The 26,380-nt window shown below is 39.5% G+C and overlaps 1 protein-coding gene across 3 annotated transcripts in view; it reads right to left on the minus strand.

The window, feature by feature from the left end:
* Positions 1-20,885, minus strand: part of SLC35G2 (solute carrier family 35 member G2) — a 45,263-nt gene extending 24,378 nt beyond the window's left edge. The window contains exons 1-2 of one of the 3 annotated variants that reach the window (XR_006585474.1): positions 20,755-20,865; positions 18,436-18,492 (exon numbers count right to left, since the gene is read on the minus strand). The gene's annotated coding sequence lies outside the window, so the exon portion shown is untranslated. Of the gene's footprint in view, positions 1-18,230; positions 18,365-18,435; positions 18,493-20,754 lie in introns of those variants that run through there. The other 2 variants (XM_003992071.6, XM_019810667.3) reach the window with 2 other exon arrangements.
* Positions 20,886-26,380: the final 5,495 nt, after the last annotated feature.

A 26,380-nucleotide genomic window follows, 5' to 3' on the forward strand; every position in this document is an offset into this window, starting at 1 on the left:
TTATAGCAGCAAACAAAACTCATACAACCATCATTCTGTGAGTGTCTAAAGATCCAATTGTATTCTTAGATAGAAGACCCACACATTTAGTACAAATGTGACCAAAAAAAATTGCCTGCATGTAAACCCATGAGTTTTCCTACAAAATAATTTCTGATCTTCTTAAGATCTACAAAACTGTTGGATAAGGCTACAAAGTTCTAGGTCAAGTGACATGGACAAGATTATTTTGGCCTAAGATAGAAACTACTTGCTGCTTGCTTGCCCCCTGAAATACTGTCTGAAATGTCTTGTTTTTAAGAACCACATCCTCAGGGCACCTGGGTGGCTCAGTTGGTTTAAGCATCTGACTCTTGATTTTGGCTCAGGTCATGATCTCACAGTTCATGGGATGGAGCCCCATGTTGGGCTCTGCACTGACAGGACGGAGACTGCTTGGGATTCTGTCTCTCCCTCTCTCTTTCTCTCTGCCCCTCCCCAACTTGCATAAATAAATAAATAAATAAATAAATAAATAAATAAATAAATAAATTTAAAATAAATAAATAAACTTAAATAAATAAATAAACTTAAAAAAAAAAAAGAACCACATTCACATGGATCATCTAAAAAAGAGTGAATTGGGGCGCCTGGGTGGCTCAGTCAGTTGAGCGTCTGACTTCGGCTCAGGTCATGATCTCACGGTTTGTGAGTTCGAGCCCCGCGTCAGGCTCTGTGCTGACAGCTCGGGGCCTGAAGCCTCCTACTGATTCTGTGTCTCCCTCTCTCTCTGACCCTCCCCTGTTCATGCTCTGTTTCTCCCTGTCTCAGAAATAAGTAAACATTAAAAAAAAATTAAAAATAAATAAATAAATAAATATTAGAAAAGTGAATTATAAAACATCTCTTTTTTTACATTTTTAAAAAATCTTTATTTTTGTGAAAGAGAGAGAGGCACACAGAGTGTGAGCAGGGGAGGAACAGAGAGAGAGGGAGACACAGAATCCAAAGCAGGTTCCAGGATCTGAGCTGTCAGCATAGAGCCCAATGCAGGGCTCGAACTCACAAACTGTAAGATCATGGCCTGAGCCAAAGTTGGATGCTTAACTGAATAAGCCGCCCAGGTGCCCCAATTATAAAACATCTCTTAATGGTTGAGCTAACTGGCCTGCTGGATGTAGTTATTAAATGTTGAATCAAAACTTTGGTTGGATGCCATCAAATAGGATTTTAGATTAATAACCAATATTGGAAAACAAGTCTAACCAATTCTGGAGGCAGCAAATCTGCGTTTGAATTATGCCTCTATCATTTTTTACCTGTGCATACATCACCTAATCTTTCTAAACCTCAGTTTCCCCATCTGTAAGATTGGTTGATATTACCGACTTGAAAAGATTATTAATAAGGATTTAATGAAAATATAGATGAAAAGCATCTAGAACAGTTCCTGGCACATAACAGGTGCTCAATAAATACTAGCTTTCTTGCTTCCTATTTGTCAAATACTATGAAGATTTTGACATTAGCATAGAAGAGAGGCTTATTTTCCTCTCTGCTGTTTCTATAGCAAGAAGGTTATTATATACAGGTTATGAATTGCTAGATTAAGAATTTTTTAAGGATAAAATCATGCATTCAGGGAAGTATGCCTGGAGGCCCAGCTTGAAATCTGTTCCTCCTGGGGCGCCTGGGTGGCTCAGTCGGTTAAGTGTCCGACTTCAGCTCAGGTCACGATCTCGCGGTTCCTGAGTTCGAGCCCCGCGTGGGGCTCTGGGCTGATGGCTCAGAGCCTGGAGCCTGCTTCCAATTCTGTGTCTCCCTCTCTCTCTGCCCCTCCCCCGTTCATGCTCTGTCTCTCTCTGTCCCAAAAATAAATAAACGTTAAAAAAAAAAAATTTTTTTTAAAGAAATCTGCTCCTCCAGCCCTTCTACAGATTTCAGAAACTTCAGATTCCTTGTATTATATCTCTTTCTGATTTAAAGAACTTCTGTTACTTGTAACTAAACCCTGTCTCATACGCATATACATTAGCATACCATGTAATGTTTAAAATTGAATCCCATCAATCAAGGAACCTTTTCTGCCTATTCTGCTCTTAACAATACTTATTTTAATACAGATGCTAATAAAGCATTAATATTTTGAAATTTATGGAAAAGTATTCATTCACACATAATGGTGGTCTAATGAATCAAACACTGAAGATAATGCCTTAAATTATTTTCTTGATGGCATAGGATGATATATAACAGTAATTCATAGCAGACAATTTGTCTACATTTTGATCCTCATGTGGTTATTGTTTGGGGAAAATAGCCTACAATTTACCAAGAAAGCTAGAGTAGATATTTGAAAGAATCAACCAGAATTGGTTGGCAGTCTGGCATAATAATAAGATTTCCTTGAAGATGGGTAGACAGCACTTTGAGCTGATACTGAAGAAATACATGTCAATTATGGTAAATAAGGACTTAGGGCTGCTAATTACAGGACAGAATCTGAATAACTCCTTCAAGCCATTTTCTACTGGGAACCTTTTAAATTTTATGTGATTAGTTAGATAGTTCTCTGGAAATGCAGTTATCAAGATAATTTGATTTCTTTTAACTCCCTTGCACACTCTATCTACTCTCTCAAACACTTTTTTTTTTTAAGTAGGCTCCACACCCAGCATGGAGCCCAATGCAGGACTTGAACTCACAACCCTGACATCAAGCCCTGGGATCAAGAGTCAAATGCTTAACCAACTGAACCACCCAGGTGCCCCTCCCCTAAGCATTTCTACTCAAATCTTCATCTAGGCCCACCTAGCAAATTCCATGCCAAGGGGCAAATATTAAAATTCACTCAGGGGCGCCTGGGTGGCTCAGTTGGTTGAGCGTCCGACTTCGGCTCAGGTCATGATCTCATCGTCCATGAGTTCAAGCCCCGCATTGGGCTCTGTGCTGTCAGTTCAGAGCCTGGACCCTGCTTCGGATTCTGTGTCTCCCTCTCTCTCTGCCCCTCCCCCGCTCATGCTCTGTCTCTCTCTCTGTCAAAAATAAAAACATTAAAAAAAAATTCACTCAGACCTCTGATTTTTTTTTTCAATGTTTATTTATTTTTGACAGACAGAGAGACAGCACAAGCAGGGGAATGACTCTGTGCTGACAGCAGAGAGCCCATTGTGGGGCGTGAACTCACGAACAGTGAGATGATGACCTCAGCTGAAGTCAGATGCTTAACCAAATGAGCTACCCAGGTACCCAGACCTCTGATTTTTATTTATTTATTTATTTATTTTTTTTTAATTTTTTAATGTTTATTTTATTTTTGAGCTAGAGAGAGACAGAACGTGAGCAGGGGAAGGCCAAAGAGAGTGGGAGACACAGGATCCAAAGCGGGCTCCAGGCTCTGAGCTGTCAGCACAAAGCCCTAAGTGGGGCTTGAACTCACAAACTGTGAGATCATGACCTGAGTCAAAGTTGGACACTTAACTGACTGAACCACTCAGGTGCCCCCAGACCTCTGATTTTTAAAGTGCTCTTTCTGAAAAGGCTCAGAGCCACAGAAAAGTTAGAAGCTGCCATTGTATGACTCCACCTCCTCCCACATTCATGCTGGGCAGAACTTGTCAACACATCCCAAGTGTTCTGGATTGTGCACAGCCTAAGGTGGCTCCTTTAATCTGCTGCATCCCCTCCCTCAACAGATTCAGGTCCATCTAAAGGGAGCATGCCAAAGTCAGGATCTCCTTTGTGGCCTGGGAGTTCCATGAATAAGAGAGGGAGAGTTCTCATTAATATTTATGTTCCTAGCACACATAACACATTTAATAAATGCTCATAGGGGGGAAAAAAAAGGTCAGTCCTGAACTGCATTCTACAACTGCTCCTAGAACTCTGTCCCATCTTGCTATCAGTTCTCACAGTCTCACAGGTCTGCTGCTCATTCTACTTCTGTCCTGATTTTACTTTTGAGATCGTCCTCACACTGTTATCTTTGTCATTTAGCTGCAATTTTGACTCTCTGTGTTGGGACACTGGCTCTACATCACTGAGGAATCCTTCCTGGTCTGGGTTGCCCTTGAGTCTATGTTGGCCCCATGCTGGCCCAGAATTGTCAGAAGAACCCAGCAAGGATTCACCTGGGAGAAGGGACAACGTCTCTGCAGAGTTCTTGGGTTGAGACAACTTTCATTTGTGCTATCTCATTGAAGAGTTTTCAATCTAAAAATAGGAAAGCCCTTGAACCTCATTTTTCATATCTCCTTGTCATTTGAAGCTGATCCTGAACTATCCAGCAAGGAAGAAATAAGGAAATGGCAATAAGATCAGAATGAATGAATGGAGTAAGCATATTCATGGAAAGACTGGCATTAAGTATTTGGAATATAAAAGACCAAAAAATTATTGGTGTTACTATTTTTTCCATTTTCAAAATGTTTTGGTGGCTAGAATAAGCTATACTTTGAATTCCCTTAAGGGCAACAAGTATTAATATATTAGACATAGCTTTATGAAATAAGGGTAGTATCTTCCTTTATTTCAAAACACTTCAGTCATCATCTAAATATTTACCAGAAGTTTTATGGCATTTTATTAAACTCTGTGTTAAATATGATTGCTTAATTAGTACTTTTCATTTATACTAGCCAGAAGTGATTACCTTCCACATTTTAGATTTTTTTGGAGTAAAAAGATACATTTTTTTAATGTTTCAAAGTTTTTATTTAAATTTTATTTACTTAACATATAGTATATTCATTTCAGTAGAATTTAGTGATCCATCACTTACATACAACACCCAGTGCTTGTCACAAGTGCCCTCCTTAGTACCCATCACCCATTTAGTCCACCCACCCCCCACTATCCTCCCATCCAGCAACTCTGTTCTAATTTTAGAATGGACTTTAAATTGTCTATAAACTTGAGTATTTCCCATATGATTTGTAGACATGACTATATGGTGGAAACTCTTTAGGTACTCTAAAAGTGTTATTTAGGGGGGTTGCTGGGAATGAATTCTGGTCTTTATGTTCACATTATTTACCAGTAAGAAACATCTTGGCTCAAAAATCAGTAGGATATGAAAGTCTTTCATGCTACACATAAGCATCTTGTTCTTGAGGGAAAATAATTTACTTTTAGAGTCTGAGGAATGGCAAATTTGTTGCATTCTGGAATCTGGTATTAGTTCTCTCACCTTGACAGCCCAGCCCTTAGATAAGGCTCAGTTCTGTACTACTGGAGCAATAGCTAGCTTTTGTTTCTATAGCCACTGACTGCACCTCCTGACCCTGATAACCATCTTACAAATGCATCTTCTTGCTGAGAAAAATCAAAGGAAGAAAATCTGGGTGGCTCAGTTAATTGTCCGACTCTTGATTTCAGCTCAGGTCATGATCTTGTGGCTTGTGAGACCAAGCCCAACGTCAGGCTCTGCACTGACAGTCCACAGCCTGCTTGGGATTCTCTCTCTCCTAGCTCTCTGCTCCTCCCCTTCCCCTCAAAATAAGTAAGTAAACATTAAAAAACAGAAAGAAAGAAAAATCAAGGGATGAATGTGGAAGAATAAATCCAATTGCCCTGTCACCACTATACTTTGCTGGTGACAGGTCAATGAGGTGACAATTCCTGTGAGGTTCATTCCCTGCAGTGCTAATAAATGCACAACAGCACCAAAATTGCATGACAGCTCACCCATTCCAGGCTAGAAATAGATTTGAGGCACACAGACTCAATGATAAGCTCTTTAGCATGTTAGCTAACATAAGCTCAACAAAGAGATACTTAGGCATGAAAGAAACCTTATTCTGCACTGAAAAGCAGAAGCTGCCCAAGAGGGTGTGGGTTAAGGTGCTTTGATAGGGCTAAGCCAGGCTAAAGCCAGGGGTATAGCAGGATGGGCTGGGGATGAAGGATGCTTAATTGAACTAGGAAAGGCAGTGGACACTGGATTCCAAAGGGGGCCTGACTGGGAGGAGCAAGGGAGCTGGGAGGAAGTGAGCTAAGGTGTGGGATATGAGAACATAGGAGAGAGACCTGAGGATTTTTCTGGGCTATGTCAGTCTAGGATATATATCCTAGACAGTTTTTTTCCTGGAGAGGAGAAAATTACAGCTAAGAGACTTGGAGATAAGGTCAGGTAAAGAGACAGATTTGATGGGATGGGTGTGGAGTCGGGGCGGGAGACAGAAAGGAGAAATGGGAGAGATGCACCAAACAGGAGGCTTAGCCCAAGTTTGAGCTGGAGACTCAGTGGACAGTTCTAGGGCAGAAAGTTACTGAAGGGATACTCGGGGATTATCAACTGTGCAAGAGCTGCTAGGAATCAACAGCTAGCTCTGGGAGGAACAAGTGAGAAAAAGAAAAGAACTAAATAAGAGCAGAAAGTGGAGGGGGAAAGGGGTGGAAAAGGGGAAGTAGGGAAGGGAGTTATCAATCTGGTGAGAGCTAAGCTAAACATTCTCTCCTGCCATCAGCTTGGAAGCAACTGCACCTGTTGCTGTGTAGGCAAAATCAAGGTGAGGAGCCTGGTTCCTCTATACTCAATTGTGGTTGATGACTTTAGTAGGCTGTAATGAACTATGCACACCAAGAAAGGAAAAAGTTAGCTGAGATTGAAAGAAAGCCTTATTTGGCAGTTTTCAAACAAGCAGGTTGATTTGGCTTGTGTGAAGGCAATGATGCCTGATTTGGAGCAGAGCAATTTATGTTGTACCGTTTTAAAATCCAGTCTGGCACACTCTGATGAATATGTCGGCTGGCAGCTAAGAACTTGCTGGAATGTAAGAGTCTTTCACCATTTATAATCGACACTTCCCTTTCCAGGAAAGAGCTTTTCTAATCTCTGAAGCAGTGGACCTATCAATTTGCATAAACTATGACATTCTCAGTGAACACTGAGAATTTGAACACTGTGAATTTGAAAGATGAATTTATCCTCTACCACTTACTTTTCTACTGTCTTGAAAAAAAAAAAAAGCAGCATCAGTCTGCAGTGAATCAGCACCTTTAAAAATCACTTGTGCTGAGTAAATCTGTTAAGAGTGGCAGGAAGCCATCCTTAGAAGGGGGAGGGGCAGGAATAAAATGATCCTTTTCTATTTTTGTACGTGCCTAAGTGGTTAAACCACCAATTACATTAGATGCTAATTAAATGTAAAACAGATTTTAGGGCTGTTCTGATTTGCTTGTTGAAGTATGATTGCTTGCTTATCCTTCACCTAATTCTCATGAGAAAGTATCAAACAGTCCAGGTGAGTTCAAAGAAGCCTACCAACCCCGCCCCCCCCCCACCCCCCCAACCCCCACCACCACAGGACTTGCACCAGTCCCTGAACAAAAAAAAAAAAAAGGAACACCAAGGATCAACAGAGTCTACTCTCAAATCCCTCAAATGCTACATACACTACCTGGTCACATTTGCCCTGTTCTTACTGCTGTTCATCCACGAGAAAGCCAAGCCTGAAATCCCTCTTGAGGCTAAGACATATGAAAATGCCAAATGAATCAGATCAAAATTTCACAAATTCGGTTTCATTTAATCATATCTGATTCTGCACACTATAGACATCACTCCATGAAATTACATCAGTCATATATACCATATACTATAATTCATTAAACTCAAATAAGAAAAAACAATTAAGAAATGGGACCAGGGGTGCCTGGCTGGCTCACTCAGAAGAGTGTGTGATTCTTTATCTCGGGGTCATGAGTCTGAGCCCCACATTGGGTGTAGAGATTACTTTAAAAAAGAAAAAGAAAAAGAAAGGGTGACCAAATGTCATCTTGCTCCAAACCGAACCAAAAATCATGTCAGTGAAACCTGTCAACACCTGGTTGGTTAAGCTGCATACCTAGATTTATTAAAATCACTCCCTTAAATGTCTATTAGAGAATACACACACATATTTATAATACTACTGCAAAGTTGAAAAGAGACTTTGCAAAGTCTCATCATTAGCAGAGACGCTGTATATGAAGGACAAGCATAGTATAATCTATCTCAGTAAGAGTTACTTTTACCAGCAACATGTATCAAAATTTTAAATGTGTGTACTCTTTGACCCAGGAATGCCATTTATAGGAATATATCCTAAGGAGATAACTAGTGAAATATATAAAGATGGCATGCAAGGATATTCATCATGCCTTTCTTTACACAATAAAAAAAAATTGAAAATAGCCTCATTAACCTTTAATGGGGGACTGGCTAAATGAAAACATCAATGCAATATTATGCAATCATCCAAAAAGAGAATATATGCATACCTGATGACATAAAAAAAAAAAAAACTTCATGTCACATTGCTAGTAAAAAAAAAGGCATAAAAAACTTCATAGTATGATTTTTTAAAATATAAAACAATTTATACTGTGGATGGTAGAACTTCAATTTTTTTGGTACTTAATACTTTTTAAAAAATTTTCTAAGTATGTGTTTACTTCAAAACCAGGGTGTAGGGGGATCAAGTTATTTTCATCAGAGGAAAAAAAAAATCATTATTCTATATTTCAGTCAGACCAGAATAGTCACCGAGAAAGCCAAATGTAGCTCTTGTGTGTCTGTCTGTACCTTCTGTTGGAAGCAAAACTGTGGATAAACAGTATCACAGAATTTGAATGGATGGTGTCTAGAATACAAACCAAAACAGAAGTGAAACACTACCTAAACTTAGGAGGATGCCTTTATCATACATAGTGTTTGAAAGTAATTCATTGTGCACATTTGTGTGTCTATTACCATATTTTCATGGCTAACAAAAAATAATGATGATTCCAAATGGCAACAAATAATATAACTACCATTGTTGTTTTGTTTTTTGTTTTTTGTTTTTTTTTACATAAGTTACCACTCCATAAGTCTTTGTGTTGGGGAAATCTGACCTGAACAGATGGACCTCATGCTGTTTTCTAAAGCATAAACAGATTTCTGATCTTCTGGACCAGGAAATGAAGTCAGCACTAAAACAACAGACACTATCATCCATCTCCTAAATTCAATTTCAATTTAAGAAGCTCCTAATAAAAGCAATATTTTCCTCTTTAGAAAGTGATAAGTTTCTGTCTTAATGGAATGTGTTCTTGACATAGTAACAAAACATAGTGAGAGATTAGTGGCACTGGAGATAGTGGTTGACTGAACCCTGAACCAAACCAATTTTGGAGAATTCCTTCATTGTGGTTTTTGGCCCGTGGTAGCATTTGGCTGTCTCCACCCTTCATTTTCCAAGTTTCTCACAGAAGGGGCATCCCTGAGGGCTGCCACTCTACCTGCTTAAATCTTCATCTCATTAGCTAAAGGGCCCTTTTCCCTTACAACATCTTCACAGGAGCATTTTCACAAATAGATGCCCTTGGAGACTCAAAAAAGGACTCTCTGTCAAGTAATTAGCAGCGTGTCAGAGTTTTTGGGTTTTTTTTTCCTGCTCTACCACTTTCCAGCTTTGTGACTTAAGGCTGTGAGGAGGCTGGTGGGGCCAGCAGGAAAAGAGTCTGAGGAGGAGTTGGGGCCAAGGAGGTGGCCCATGAGGCCAGGGTATTGGTTATATAACAGGAGAATGAACCAATAATTAACCTGGCTCTGTCTGCTAGGATGGTCTAAAAGTGATGACACCCCAGTGTTAATAACCACACCTAGCACCTAGATCTTGCATTGTCTACTAAAAGGAACCATGGCTTCCTGAAGAAATAGCTTTTGAAATGACTGCAATGGTTGGGTAAGAAAAGTACAAGATAAGCCTGAAACATCTTACACCAGAAAGTACTCCAAGATTAAAATAAGAGATGTCAAAAGAACCCAAGAACCAGCTTGAGTGAGATTTGAATGGCCAAATCTCTGACCATTTATTTTAGCATTGAAATCAATAATGACAGTCTGTTATAACCCATTGAATAAAACAGAAATCTACAAATCATGCTGGTGTAAATAAGTGAATTAATAAACAAATAAAAAGGAAGAAGAGAAAACTCTTCCTTATATAATAAAATATCAACTAATGAATAAAAAATAAATGTTGGAGGGGCACCTGGGTGGCTCAGCCAGTTAAGCAACTGACTCTTGATTTCAGCTCAGGTCTTGATCTCAGGGTAGTGAGTTCAAGCCCTGCATTGGGCTCCACACTGTGCATGAAGCCTACTTAAAAATAAATAAATAAATAAAAATAAAAATTGCAAGTACTGTTTCTACTGAATGCATAGGGCTTTTGCACCATCAGACAGTTGAAAAATTATAAGTCAAATCATTTTTAAGTCAGGGACCATCTGTATATCCTCTACTGCATCTCCAGTGGACAGACAGCATTGACGCTGTTTGAACACCTACAATGACAGGAAGCTCACTCCTTCCCAAGGCAGCCACCTGGGAGTCATACTGATCGCTAGAAAATTATTTTTTTAACATTGTGTCAGAATCTTTCTCCATATAATTTCCAGAGGCTGTTCCTATGTATTTCCTCTGGGGTCACTGATCAATTCCATCTTCCACATGACAACATTTCAATATCAGGAACTATTTCCTGCCTTCTACCTTCCCTATTGCAAGTCCCCCATTATGAGTTTTCTCCAAACTAAAAACCTCTTTTTTTTTCAATTATTTCATGTGTAACCATGGTTTTCAGTCCTCTCACCATCTTAACCACTCTTCTCTGAACATACACCAGGTTTTTATAATCTCTCCTATTCAGGAGACTCTGTTTCTATGGGGGCAGCCTGAGATCACACCAGGTATTCTGGCAGCCTCATGCATTCATATTTATTCCTTCATTCAGTCAATATTTACTGAGTGCCTATGACGTGGAAGGCACTAGTCTAAGACATTATGAGAGATAAGATTAGGAAGACATAAGCTTTCTCTTAAAAATGCACGTTAGTTTGGGAGAAACAATATATAGTTACAAATGCCACAAAACAGACACAGAAACTTCTATATACAGTAAAAGGAAGGAACATCAGAGTTAGACCAGAGTCTAACATCAGAGTACTAAAGGACAACGCTAAAGTCATGACAATGCCACACTAGGCCTATTTTGTTTTGGGACAGTAAGAGAATTGATAAAAAGCAGAAGGTTGGGTTTAAGCTACATTAAAAGAGAAAATTCCGAATTAAGAGAATTATCATACAGATCCAGAAGACACAAAGAGTTTATATAGTCCATTTTGCCATTGAAAACTCTGGCAAAAGAATCAAAAATCATTTGTCCAGAGTGGTTTACATGCAGCTCTATAAAGGCAAAATAAACAAATAAACTAGACTACTACAGGCTTATACCAAGTGCTTTACATGTAATGTTTTACTTAATCCCACAAGAACCCTAACAAGGTAGGCACTAATATTATTTGCTCTTAAAAAAAAAAAAAAAATTAAGTGAACCTCAGCCAGGTACAGTGACTTGCCCAAGCTTCCAAAGGTGCTAAACATGACAGCCAGGCCTCACATCCAAACCCTCAGCTTCCAGCCCAACTTGAGGCCATCAACCCCACAAAGCAATCTCTGGCAAATCTCTAAACACAACCTCACAATGCTCCTGGTGAGTTAATTGGAGAAACCTCTCAGTAACCAATTGTTCCTCCCTGTGTTTAAGAACATTTTAGGTGCACCTGGGTAGCTCAGTCGGTTAGGTGTCCGACTTCGGCTCAGGTCATGATCTCACGGTTTGTGGGTTCCAGCCCCATGCCGGGCTCTGTGCTGCCAGCTCAGAGTCTGGAGCCTGCTTTGGATTCTGCCTCCTTCTCTCTTTGTCCCTCCCCTGCTTGCGCGTTCTCTCTCTCAAAAATTAATAAACATTTTAAAAAATTAAAAAAAAAAACACTTTCTACTGGGGGCACCTGGGCAGCTCAGTTGGTTGAGTATCCAACTCTTGGTTTGGGCTCAGGTCCATGGTCCCATAGTCATGGGATCAAACTCTGCGTTGGACTCCATGCTCAGCATGGACCCTGCTTGGGATTCCCCCTCTCTCTCTCCCCTCTGCCCCTCTCCCTTGCTCACACTCTCTCTCTCAAAAAAAAAAAAAAAATTAAAAAGAAAACACACTTTCTACAGGACTCTGTTAGAGTCCTTGCCGTATGGTATTGCTGTGAGTTGCATATGTAACTTATGAATTATATAATCACCAATAAAGTGTTACTGTTCCAAGAACTCAACAAATGTTGGGAGTCCTCTGGCATAGCTGGCCTGCTTTGCAGAAAGTCACCCTCTTAACAGAGACTTCTAATACTGGATCTGATTAGTTGTGGCGCTGAGCTTTAGTAATCATACTCCTGCAACCTGACTCTATCTTCTATCTCCTAACCCTAATTTAAGGGAATCCAAGAAGTAATGTGAGTATCTGGCTTTGGTTCACCACCACCCTCAGAAGCCTTACCATTGGGATTCTCACTCCCATTTAGAACAATGGCTCAGCTAGAGTTACACAGAGACCAGGGCAAAATAAATGGGAAATCACCTAATATTTCTTCGTTCCTTCAACAAGTTCTTAAAGTTAAAGTCAAAGTTCAGTAAACCTGCTAATATTTTGGGATCTTAGATAAAAGTAAAGAGATACAAACCAAGTGATTTTGATACAGTCAGAAAATGATTAAATGAACTTTAGTAAAGATGACAGGTATATGAATTAAGTTCCTATATAATCTTAACTATGAAATAGTGTTAAGTGCCCATTGATCACATACAATTCTATTACAGCAATGACTGTAAGAGAAACCAAAATTAATAAACAATCTAACCTGTGTAATGGTATATAAGCCAAAATTTTAAAATTATATATGTATTTTAAAATTTATAGGTCAAAATAAACTTTTGGTCCTCAGAAGAAAAAAAAAAAAACTGTGACCTCAACTTATCTCTGACATTTCCTACCAAATAGAAGGCTATTTCCTGTGTCTAGACTAGAAGGTAGATGGATGAAAAGTAAGAAAGGAGAGATACTAGAGTGATCATCATTTTCCTTTCCATACCTAAGCCAGGAGCCAGCAGACAGTGACTGTTGATGTAACACTTTAGTTACTTAGAGAATCATTACTAAGGGCAGGATGGAAAAAAAAAATGTGTGGTGATAATAAGGGTACTTTGCCTGATTTTACAATCAAAATAATGCAGGAGAAACATGAAATAAGAAGGAAGATATAGTAGTGGCCCATAACATCCTGGAACTATGATTTATCAGAGTGTTTAAGAAATACCATCCATAGTGCAAGGTGGCCTCAGCAAGGAAGATGAAACAAGACTCTCACTGCCAATGAAGTGCTTAAAAGCATTCAGGGGCACCTGTGTGGTTCAGTCAGTTCAGCGTCCAACTCTTGATTTCCTTTGGCTTGGGTTATGATCTCACAGTTTCATGGGTTTGAGCCTGGAGCCTGTTTGGGATTCTCCTTCTTTATCTGCCTCTCCCTATCTCTCTCAAAATAAATACATGAATGAATGAATGAATGAATGAATGAATGAATAAATAAATAAATAAATAAATAAATAAATAAATAAATAAATAAATAAATAAAATAAACATGAAAAGGGGTGCCTGGGTGGCTCAGTCAGTTAAGTGTCCAACTTCAGCTCAGGTCATGATCTCATAGCTCCTGAGTTTGAGCCCTAAGTCAGGCTCTGTGCCGACAGCTCAGACCCTGGAGCCTGCTTTGGATTCTGTGTCTCCCTCTCTCTGCCCCTCCCCCACTCACACTCTGTCTCTCAAGAAATAAATAGAAACATTAAAAAACTTTTAATAAAAAATTAAAAATGTATTATAAAAAAATAAGCTTAAAAAAAGTGTTCAGAATAAAAGGCTTGGTTAGTTAGAGTATGATTAATGACATCATCTTTTCCTCTTTTCCTCACCAACAAATTCCAATGCCAAACTGGAAAATTATATTTCTACTCAGGTCACCAGGAGGCAAAGACTCTTCAAGCATCTAATAATCGGGGGTGGGAGGTGTGTCTAATCCTCATGATAACCACAAACTGTCAGATTGCTAGATAGGTCAACAACTGCTGAGATTAGCTAGGTCTGAAGCATGGATAGCAAAGCTATCCAAGTTAAAAGGTACTGGAGAATTCAGCTATTCACACCTGAATTAAAATATTGTGAACCTTACAAAAACTCCAATCAAACTTAAATTTGATAGTTGAATTATTTACATCTTTACATTTTCTCATTAATTTTGTGTCTTTGAAAAGACTCTAATTTATGTAAAAATATGGAAAAAGGTATGATTAATCAACCTCCCTGCCAGTCTCCCAAATACTATTTTCTCTTGTGACTGAATTCACTAACTCCCATTTCTATTAGGTAAAGCAAAAATGTTAACCATATTAGTTAAATGAAACCAGTGTGTGGCCATTGCCCCTCTTCAGGTCGTTTGGCCCCTCTACTTACAACTACCCACCTCTTGGCTGCAGCCGATTGATAGATCTACCAACACAAATAAACAAAACTTAATAAATCCTATCTAGAAACAGAATTGGTGATATCTAAATATAATATGGTTCTAAGTTCTACTCCTTTGAAAATTTAAATGTGCTCTTTCCCTCACCAGAGAATATTTTTATAATCTTGAGTTGGGGAACTAGAATAGTGTTCTCAGTGTAACACCAAGGTGAAAAATCACAAAGAAAAAATGGACTGGTTTGACTCCATGAAAATTTAAATCATCTATGAAAAAAAAAACCATAACAAAATTTAAATGACTAATTAAAAACAACAATAGCAACAAAGGGTTAACATCTTTCATACAAGATGGGCTCTTAAAAACTCAAAAAAAATTGCACAAAGCCCATGAATAGGCAATTCACACAAAAAAATACACATAACCAATAGACATATGGAAAGATGCATATATGCACATTTCTATAAAAGAAAAACAAGAATTTAAAAAAGAGTGAGATACCTGTTTTGCCTCTTAGGTGAGGAAAATAGGAAAAGCTGATTATCTCTGGCGTGAATGAAGAATCTAGAACATCATGCACTATTTTTTGCAGGGCAAATTGTTATAAGAATTTTGGAGAATAGACAATATGCACCAAAATGTTAATTTTGCGCCAAAAGTATTAATTCTCTAGCCTATAAATTTCATTTAAGAATTTATCCTAAGGAAGGAATATCATTACACAGATGTATATTAAAAGAATATTCAATATGGCATTGATATTATGCAAAAGTTGTAAATAATCTGCACTTAAATAGGATGTTGATTAATTCAATACTTACATGTATCAGATAAGAACATATCTATAGCTGTGTGGAAAAAATACCAGAAAAATAGATACAGTATGATTCTATTTATGATACACCAAATTTAACATGCACATTTTTTTCACATTCGTAAAATTAAAATGCATCTTACAATTGACAGCATCTTGGGGCGCCTGAGTGGTTCAGTGGCTTAAGCATCTGACTTCGCCTAGGTCATGATCTCCCGGTTCATGAGTTCAAGCCCTGCGTCAGGCTCTGTATCGACAGCACAGAGCCTGAAGCGTGCTTTGGATTCTGTGTCTCCCTCTCTCTCTCTGCCCCTCCCCCACTCATGCTCTGTCTCTTTCTCTCTCTCTCTTTCTCAAAGACAAATAAACATTAGGGCACCTGGGTGGCTCAGTTGGTTAGGTGTCCAACTTCGGCTCAGGTCTGATCTAACAGTTCGTGAGTTCGAGCCCCGCGTCGGGCTCTGTGCTGACAGCTCAAAGCCTGGATCCTGCTTCGGACTCTGTCTCCCTCTCTCTGTCCCTCCCCTGCTCAAACTCTGTCTCTCTCTCTCAAAAATAAATAAACATTCAAAATAACTGTAATTAAAAAAAACAATTGACAACATCTTACATTCAATGAAATGTATCATTATTTATAAATTTAATAATCTGGAAGTCTTTATTCCAAACCAATATGCATAGTTACCTGTGGAGAATGTCTTACTAGAGGGTTTTATTTTCTATTCTGATGTTGATCTCATTTTTTATAATCAGCTACATCTTAGGATTTATTCCATAATAACAATAAAATTATTCCCATTTTGCTGTTCTAAAAGGTTTTTAAATCCCAGGAAAAAAATAATACAGAATAGCTCATCAATGCTCCAATAACCAATCTTTTGTTTTTTGGAAAAAGTTATTTTGATCCATGACAGATACCAAAAAATAGTATTTTTTTTAAATTTTTTAAGGTATTTGACCAAACTTATGTGTGCACATTCTTATGAATTTCAATGACATCAATTCTTAATTTGGCTAAAAAGTAGACTTTGTCATATTTTCCTTCTTATACAAATAACAAAATACAAAAAGAATAACTGCTTTTTAAAAAGATTGCATACTAACAGTTTAAAAATACTACAGGGGCGCCTGGGGGGTTCAGTCAGTTAAGCATCAGACTTTGGGTCAGGTCATGATCTCATGATTTGTGAGTTCTGTGCTGACAGCTCAGAGCCTGCAGTCTGCTTTGGATTCTGTGTCTCTCTCCTCCTCACCCACTAGTGCTCTTTGTCTGTCTCTCAAAAATAAATAAACATTTATTTATTTATTTATTTATTTATTTATTTATTTATTTATTTTTATTTTAATGTTTATTCTTGAGAGAGAGAGAAAGAGACAGAGAGAGCATAAGCAGGGGAGGGACAGAGAGAGAGGGACACACAGAGTCCGAAGCAGGCTCCAGTTTCTGAGCTGTTAGCACAGAGCCTGACGCGGGGCTCGAACTCACAAGCTGTGAGATCATGACCTGAGCCGAAGTTGGACACTTAACCAACTGAGCCACCCAGGCGCCCCCTAAAAAATAAATAAACATTAAAAAAAATGTTTTTAAATACTACAGACTAGGGGCAGAAGCGTCTGACTCTTGATTTCATTCAGCTCAGGTCATGATCCCAGGGTTGTGGGATTCTCTCTCATAGGGCCCCTGGGTGGCTCAGCTGGTTAAGCGTCTGTTGATTTCGGCTTAGGTCATGATTTCATGGTTCATTAGTATGAGCCCCGAACTGGACTGTGCGCTGACAGCCTGTTTGGTATTCTCTCTCTCCCTCTATCTGCAACCCTGCCCCTCTCAAAATAAATAAACTTAAAAAAAAAAAGAAAAGATTCTCTCTCTCTCTTCCCCCTTTGGCCCTCTCCCTGGCTTGCTCTCTCAGTCTCTCTCTCTCAAATAGTAATAATAATAATAATAATTATCATACAGACTAAAAAGCATTTTAAGGAAAAACACTTTCATTAAGTATCTAGAAATTAAATACATCATGTTAAAGAGCTCAAACTGAGTAATATGTTACTCCTCATAGAGGACATGTGCATATGTGAGTTAAAAATAAAGAACTACTTCTTTTTTTTTTAATTTTTTTTTTTTTAGCGTTTATTTATTTTTGAGACAGAGAGAGACAAAGCATGAATGGGGGAGGGCCAGAGAGAGGGAGACACAGAAACTGAAACAGGCTCCAGGCTCTGAGCTGTCAGCACAGAGCCTGACGCGGGGCTCGAACTCACGGACCGCGAGATCATGACCTGGGCCGAAGTCAGCCGCTTAACCCACTGAGCCGCCCAGGCGCCCCAGAACTACTTCTTACAAAGCAATCGTCAATAGAATTTTACATTTAGCAATGAATTTACTAAAAAGGAAGTATAACCTAGAGTCTAAAATATAATCTTTTATAAAACCATAAAATATGGCAGATTATCTTTTAATACAGAAAAGTGAAATACTGATATAAATGCCAGAAATTAAAAGAAAATAATATATATATAGTGTATATATAGTGTATATATATATATGACTACATAAAAATTAAAATTTTCTATGGCAGCTTAAATACCATAAACAAAGTTTAAAAATAAAAAATCAAGAAAAAAATTGCAACGTATGTAACAAAGTCCTCATTATACAAAGAGCTCCTACAAACAAGAAAAAATACAAGCACACCAATAGAAAAATAAGGCTGGAAACTCACAGAAGAAACAATAAGCATGACCTATACAAACATATGGAAAATATGTTCTTTTTGGCCTATCCAATTGGAAAATACTTTTAAAAGATTGATAAAACCTAATAACCTAATTTTGGTGATAGTGTGAGGATACCAACATTCTAATTCAGTATTTATAGTGATATACACTAATACACACTTTCTGTAGCACAATCTGGAAATAGTGTTCTTCCAATACATATTTCATGAATACTTATATATCTAGCATTGTTGTAGATGCTGAGAACATGATAAAGAATGAAACAGACAAAAGAGGAGACAGGAAATTACTGAACAAATAAATGAACAAATCAATGTGTTTAAAATGTACCTACCCATTGAACTGACAATTTCACTTCTAGGAATTTGTTCTAAGAGTAGAACAAAACAAGTGCACAAATGTTTGACCAAATATGTTATTTGCAGAGGTGCCTGAGTAGCTCAGTCAGTTAAGCATCTGACTCTTGATTTTGGCTCGGGTCATGATCTCATCATAGTCCAGCCCAGTGGGTGTCAGGCTCTGTGCTGGGCCTGGTGCCTGCCTAAGATTCTTTCTTTCCCTCTCCCTGTACTTCTCCCCGCTTGTGCTTTCTCTCTCTAAAAAAAGAGAGAAAAGAAAGAAAGAAAGAAAGAAAGAAAGAAAGAAAGAAAGAAAGAAAGAAAGAAAGAAAAAACAAATATGTTATTTGCAGAGCTGTCTGTAATAGCAGAAAACTGGAAATACATAAATATTCATAATTATGGCATTGTTTAAATCAATAAATTATGTTCTATCCACATAGTGCAATATTATACAACCCTTAAGAATGATGACCTAGTTTTTATATGTATTGTTTTGAAAGATATTGGTGATAAATTTTATAATGCAAATGCAACCAACAGAAGATTGATCTATTTAAAATGCATGTATGTTCACCTAAAAGAAAATCTGTTTACAGTGGTTTTCTGTGGTTTCTCTGGTTTTATGCATTCCTCTACTACCTAAATATCTTACAATAAGCATACATTTTATGAGAAAAATCATAGATATTGATGTTTTAAAAAATACATTATATAATCTTTATTGAGTCCACAAAGTATATACCACCAATATGTTTGAAATTGTCAGCATTATGACACATCTTAGTCATATTTTCTTCAGATTACAGCTTTCCATAAGATGTTATCTAGCTATTGTTCTCTATTAAATTTTTCATTAATTCTTTTTTTAAACTTCCCTTAAGAACATTTTTTGTATATCAACTTTACATCTTTTTAGACTGTCTTTGTTTCAAATTAAAATATGCATAAACACTTAATTGCTCAGCATAATACCAAAAACTTTAATCCACAGGCTCTGTACTTTGGAACAGATGATTATGAAAATGGTTCTGCAGAGCTGAGAAACACCAGAGGTGTCAGAAAACAAAGATGGATTACAAAAAAGCTCGGGAAAAAAAGTGTAACTTGCAGCGTGCGATGGCATTGAAAACAGTAAGTGTATTTACATGTGCATTGTATTTGCGTGCATATACACATACTTGAATCCTACAGATGCATACGTGAGAGTTCATGTTTAAGGTCGCCGTGAGTACTTGCATGTAAGTAATCAAACCTGTTACACAAATTCTTTGTCTGCATCCACAAAAGGGAGCTACATTTGCCTTCACCTTATCTTCAGGAAACCAGCATTTAACCCATCTACAAAGGGATTCAGTGTCGGCCAGGCTCCACTCTGGCACCTGCTTTGGAGATGGGCTATTTTTGGCAAAGGTGCAGAGTACAAGGGTACAGGAAGCCCTAGCCCGAGAAGTGAGCCAACGAAGGCGCTTGAGGCACTTACTTACTTCAGCACCAAGGACACGGGCAACGCCAATCAAAGTCCTTTAAGGCAGAATTGCCAGCGGAAACCGCCTCTCTCCAGTCGCCCCCAGCCCACTCCGCCCAGTGCGTCACTATCTCCGGACCCTCAATCGTCACCCGGAGGCAGTCTTTCCGTCTCGCTCTTCGCCAAACCCCGCGAAAGCCTGGATGGAGATGCAGGGCCCCACTCGCCCCAACACGAGTCTCCTTCCGGCTGGACCGCGCGACCCTTCCATCCTCTTCCTCCTCTCAAAAGAGGCCAAACGGGCGCAGTGTGGAAATTCTTCAGCGCCCAGAGGCCGGTCAGGGAGGGTTCGTGGTTCCCTCCCCGGAGCTGAGGAAGCTGAATGGACTTGCCCTGCTCCTCTAGCCAGCACACCTGACCATAGCCCGCCCTTCCTCCAACTACTCCTTGCCTTCGCCTTTCGTTGTGGAAAAATTTCTACAAGCCATCTATTCTCCACGAAAATTTCAACCCATATGGACTGGCATTCCAGAATCACACACATAAGAGAAGAAAGAAAACTACCAATTCTTGGCTGTTTCTAAAACCATTCAGCATTTTTTAAAGTTTGGGTTTGAAACTGATCTCATGACGCCACAGGGACTCACTTGGGTGGGCTCCTGGGCCAGAGGAAAGCAACTACCCTAGCCTTTATCATGGAGGTTGTGGAAGGGCCCAATAGGTGCGACGGTGGCAGAACACGGGGGGCTCAGGGGCCCTAGCTGACGCTGACCCCGGCTGACCCGGTGTCCCGGTTCTCCAGGAGAGCAGTGAGGGGACGGCGGCCTTTCTGACGTCCAACAGAGCCCCATACGAAGGTTGTGAAGGAGGGCGGGGTGCCTCGCCCTGGGCCCCGCCCAACCCCAAAAGAGGGGCTCTGCCCCCTAGGTACCACGGCTAAAAGTGGGTGTATGGGGTTCGGGGTCGGCTCTCACTCCTTTCGGGTGGGGCGGCCTGGCAGGCAGCGTCAAGGTGCAAATCTGCCGCTGCCGCCTGGCTCCGGGCCCGGTTACCTTCGTTTCACTGCGAAGAAGGGGCGCGCGGCGCTCCGGCCCGGGATGCCCGCTACCGCGCGCCTAGTCCAGCCTCTAGGACGGCTGTGTCCGCCGCGCGCTTCGCCAGGAAAAAACGTGGCCAGGGCCGCTGAGGCCGCCAGGCGGGGCGTGGAGAGGGGCGCCGCGGTGCGGACACTGCGCCTGCGCTCTCTGCTGCCCACTCCCCCTCCCCCAACGCGGCCAGGGCCCGAGCTGAAGACCGCCGGGACGCCCAGGATTTGTGCCTGAGCTGCGCGACTTCCCCTACCCGCGCGATGGGAGGGTCCGAGGCGCCGGGAAACTGCCTGCCCCGGACCCCTTTAGCCCACGCCCTTGGAGACGGCAGGATTGAAGCAATCGCTCGTCAGCTGGGATGACGTGGTCTTCTGGAAGGGGGCAGGGAGGCAGCCTCGGTCCATTTCCACCCATCTGTTTGTGTTTAAAAGTAGCTAGTCGATGCCTCGGTATTTAAAAATATGTCTAGCATCGGTAAATCGTGGTCGGGAAAGGGCTTTGGGCATCCCTGAGTCCACCTGGCATTCTACCGATGAGATCTCTGACATAAGGGTCTTGACACTGCTGAGCTGGCTCCTGGACTCACGTTTATACACCCCATCCCGTGCGAAATGAATATAGTCTCTTGGAAACAGACCTAATCATAAAAGCAATGGTCTAGATGGGTCAAGAGGACAGGCAGGAAGGCCGTTACTACCCTAGGCCAGGCAAGAAAGAATGTGAACTGAACCAAGGTGCTAGCTGTGGGAAAACACAGAACGTGACTGCTGGTTTTTCTTCTGTCTCCCAGATCCACTCTCCATCCTGCTCTGTGACTCAGGGCTGACCTTTATGAACTACATCAGTTGTTGTTCAATAGCTTTCACTTGGTCTTGGCCAATGGGAGGCATCTGCAGGACATCACAGGGCAGGATAGTATTCAGGACAGCTCCCCATTTCCCCCAGAGGGCCCTTCTGTTAGCAGTGGCTGTATTCTTTATCTGAAAGCCATTACTCCAATCCTGTGGTCCTCTCCTACAGTTCTCTCTGGATCTGGTTATCACTCACTGACCCTGCCCCTTCAGGAATGGGGCTAGTAATAGCTAACAGAGGTTTCCTTTAACCTTTCCCACACCTTTAAAAGTCCCTTCCTTAGGGGCGTCTGGGTGGCTCAGTTGGTTAAGCGACCGATTTAGGCTCAGGTCATGATCTCGCAGTTTGTGAGTTTGAGTCCTGTGTCGGTCTCTGTGCTGACAGCTCAGAGCCTGGAGCCTACTTCAGACTCTGTTCTCCCCCTCTCTCTACCCCTCCCCTGCTCACGCTCTGTGTCTGTCTCTCAATAATAAATAAACGTTAAAAAAATTTTTTTAAAGTCCCTTCCTTAAATTCTCAACTACCCATGGGTGTGGCATGACATCTTTTTCTTACCATTCCAGGGCACTATAATTGATTTTATACTTCACTGTGGTTGGGAAGATTCATGAGAAAACAAAACAAAAAAATGTTAAAGAAAAATGTGTTTTTTAAAAGGTGAGATGTCTCCCGCAATCATCTTGACAGTTTTTTGGGCTCCAGGCAGCCATCATGCTAGGTGGTCTCCCCAATGGGTCCCCCAGTGTGAGGGCACCAAAGACAATTTGACTAGACCCAAGAAAGGAATTCAGACCACTCATAACCAATGTGTTCATGAAGAAGCTGGGGATCATCTGACTGTCCAGCATAATAGAACTTTTGGATGCCTCTCGATGTGAAGAGACAATCCAGATCTTTATGGAGCAAGTGCTGGTGCTCTCCCAACTGCAGCTGAGTTGCTTTTGAATGAGTCAATATTCTTAGGACACTTAAAAGAGTCCTGGGCACAGTGTCTGAAAAATGTGTTTATGAAGGAGCTGCTGAGTGAGGCAATTGTCAATGAGAGTATCTGGCTGTTTCTGTAGAAAACCCAAAGAATGCTCCCAAAGAGGGGAGAAATAAAAAGCAATAGAGTAACAGTCATTACATTGCCCCTAGCACTCCATATCAGGTTGGTCTAAATCCAGGGCCTGATCATTTCTCTGGCTTTTAAAAGCAATCAAATTGGTTTAACTAGCTTCTTTCCCCCACTCCCCTTCAAAAAACACAGACAAAACAAAAAAGGCACTATTGTTGCAAAACTTACCCAAAGAGAAAGAACCCCAGGAGTAGCTGTTTGCAAACATAATTAACATCCAAGTAAACACACTATTTGTACTGAATATAAATGACACCAGAATAGAAAATTTAACATGTATTTTCAGCCTTTCACCCTTTCAAAGAGAAAGGATCCTTTGTTGTTCAGAAAACAGCTTGGACATTAATTGCACTGATCTAGATAAGGAGAAGAGGTACAAAAGCAAAGAAGCCTCAGAAGGCTAGACCAATCTACAAAACTCAGCTAGATTTTATGTTTCTCTTGGAAGAAGGGGAAGGGAGGAAAAGAGCCAGGAAAGTTTTGAGTCTTGGAGTGAGAAAAACGAGGATGTAGAGTGAGCCAAGTTTAGGAGAGAAGATTTCTGAGAGATTTGAGAGGGTAAAACTAGGTATTTAAAATAGCTGCCTTTCTGAATGACGCTGAAAGATACTGAGAAACAAGGGAAAGGATTTTTAGATGTTTCTTTATATGTAACAAATTGATTTCTTTTTTGCATTGAGGGATTTTTCTTGCAAGTGTCAAAAACTCAAACTCAAACTGACTTAAGAAAAGGAATATTTGTAGCTTAATATTTGAAAATTACATATCTGTATAGATAGTTTCAGGTATGGCCAGAACCAGAGTGCAAACAATGTCATCAGGATATGGTCTCTATTCTCTTTGACTTCAAAGAGTTTATTCACATTTAGTGATTTCTTCCCACCTTCCCACCTTTCCCCAGTGTTCAATTTATGCCATCCTTATAGATAACAATTCAAGTAGAAACAGAGTATTTACCTCTGAGTAATTCCAACAAAGTCTTGGAATTATGTCTCATTAGCATTCTAGATCATATACCCAACCATATGCCTTAGTCTGAGCACAAAGAATGGAGGAGAGCTCATTCTCCAAAGGAAAATCAAGGTTCTGTTATCAGAAGAAATCATATAGTGACGGGCAGGTGAAAAAGGACATGTTTACTACAGGTATTTCTCAAAGAAACTTCAGTTAAGATCTATATTACTTTTCAATTTTTTTTTTATACCGGACTAGTGTTTCTTTTGAAAAGAAACATGTTGACATGAGCAGCAAATCAGCTTAAATGTTCTTTTGACCTAAAAAATAAAGTGAAATGTCTTGCCATTCCTATACAAAGAGGTACCAGAAAAGATTTTTTTAATGTATTTTGTTCTGAGTTTCCATACACACATAGCCTTTATTTAAGTACAGAGGTCACAGTGCCCGGATGGCTCAATAGGTTGGCATCTGACTCTTGATTTTGGCTCAGGTTATGATCTCATGGTTTGTGGTATTGAGCCCTGTGTACGGCTCTGTGCTGACAGCACAGAGCCTGCTTGGGATACTCTCTCTCTCCCTTTCTCTCTGTTCCTCCTTCATGCTCTCTCTCATTCCCTCTCAAAATAAATAAATAAGCATTTTTAAAGACAGTAAAATAAAACAAGTGAAGAGGTCCATTTTCTAGTCCCAGAAACAATTCAGATCCCTCAAAGTCCAAAGAAGTTTCTAGAGTTTCTGATTACCGTTGTAGAAATACTTGCTTCTCCCATCAGCACCACTACTTCAATCTTGCAATCAGACACAAATCTCAGTACTTATAGCACTCTGGGCTAAACAACTAAGATTTGGTTTGTATACCCACGCAGGAAGGCACACAGTAACATCACATTTCAGGTGCATTCAGACTTTTATCAGCCTCAAGCACCTGGCACATAACCACACATCTTGAAATAAGTGAGGCAACTTAACTGTCACAACGTATAAGCGCTTGCCTTAGTCTTCAATTTATATATAAAATTGGGGCACCTGAGTGGCTCATTTGGTTAAGTGTCTGGCTTTTGACTTGGGCTCAGGTCATGATCTCACAGTTTGTGGGTTCGAGCCCCATGTCAGACTCTGTGCTTAGAGTGCGGAGCCTGTTTGGGATTCTCTCTCTCCTTCTCTCTCTCTGCCCCCACCCTGCTCGTGTGTGCTCTCTGTCTCTCTCTCAAAATAAATAAATAAACTTTAAAAAATTATGTATAAAATAATACATATCTGTTCTCCCCAATCAATTCTTTCTTCATTATCATTTACTAATCTACTACCATATTTGTTCACTTTACCACTTATTAGATCTGTGCTTTAGATTCTTTATCAGGTAAGGGGGATAATAGCAACTACCACATGGGGGTATCGTGTAGATTAAACTCATATATGCAAAAGACTTAGGACAGTATCTGGCACCAATAAGCACTAAGTAAATGTTTGCTATTCTGATAACAGAGGCCAAAAAGTAAATCCCTCTAGATATGTAAAAATGAGTGGAAAAGTTTAGATGGAGATTATGTCTAAAGAACATGCTGTATAAAGAGAGTAGTTGCTAATTTGGCTTCAGAAACCATAATGAAATGTAAATTCAGTGTTAAAAGATTTTGAGATTTTTTTAAAAAGGGGTAGAAACCTTGATTTTTTGTGTGTGAAAATTTCTGATTATTAAAAATGCAAATACATTCATGATAAAAACACCCAACAAACTAGGAATAGGAAGAACTATCTGAACATAATAAGGACCATATATGAAAAACCCAAAGTTAACATTATACTCAATGGTGAAAGACTTTTCCTCAGGAATAAGACAAGAATGCCCACTGTTACCTCTTCTATTCAACATAATACTACAAGTTTTAGCCAGAGCAATTAGGCAAGAAAAAGAAACAGCATCCAAATTGGAAAGGAAGAAATAAAATTATCTCTGTTCATAGACAACATGAGTTTCTATGTATAAAACCCTAAATATTCTACCAAAGGAAACTGTTAGAACTAATAAATGCACTCATCAAAATTGAAGGACACAAAACCAATGCTTAAGAATCAGTTGCATTTCTATATACTAACAATGAACAATCTAAAAAGGAAATTAAGAAATAATTATATTTACAATAACATCAAAAAGAATGAAATGCTTAAGAATAAACTTAACAGAGACAAAAAACTTGTACACTGAAAATTATAAAACATCACTGAAAGAAATTACAGACAAAAATAAGTGGAAATACATCCCATGTTCACAGACTATAAGACTTAAATTAGTAAGATGTCAGTACAACCCAAAGTGATCTACAAATCAATGCAATCCCTATCAAAATCCCAAAGATGTTTTTGCAGAAACAGAAAATTCCATTCTAAAATTCATATGGAAACTTAAGATATCCTGAATAACCAAAACAATCTTGAAAAAGAAGAACAAAATTGGAAATCTCACATATCCTAATTTCAAAACTTACCACAAAGCTACAGTAACCAAAACAGTGTGGTAGTAGCATAAGGGAGACCTACAAACCAATAGAGTAAGATAGAGAGCCCAAAAATAAACTCTTACGTACATGGTCAAGAAAACAGTGCCAAGACCATGCAATGGGAAAAGGACATCTTTTTAACAAATGATGTTGAGAAAACTGGATA

Source organism: Felis catus, chromosome C2 (assembly GCF_018350175.1).
Source record: "Felis catus isolate Fca126 chromosome C2, F.catus_Fca126_mat1.0, whole genome shotgun sequence".
Taxonomy (NCBI): domain Eukaryota; kingdom Metazoa; phylum Chordata; class Mammalia; order Carnivora; family Felidae; genus Felis; species Felis catus.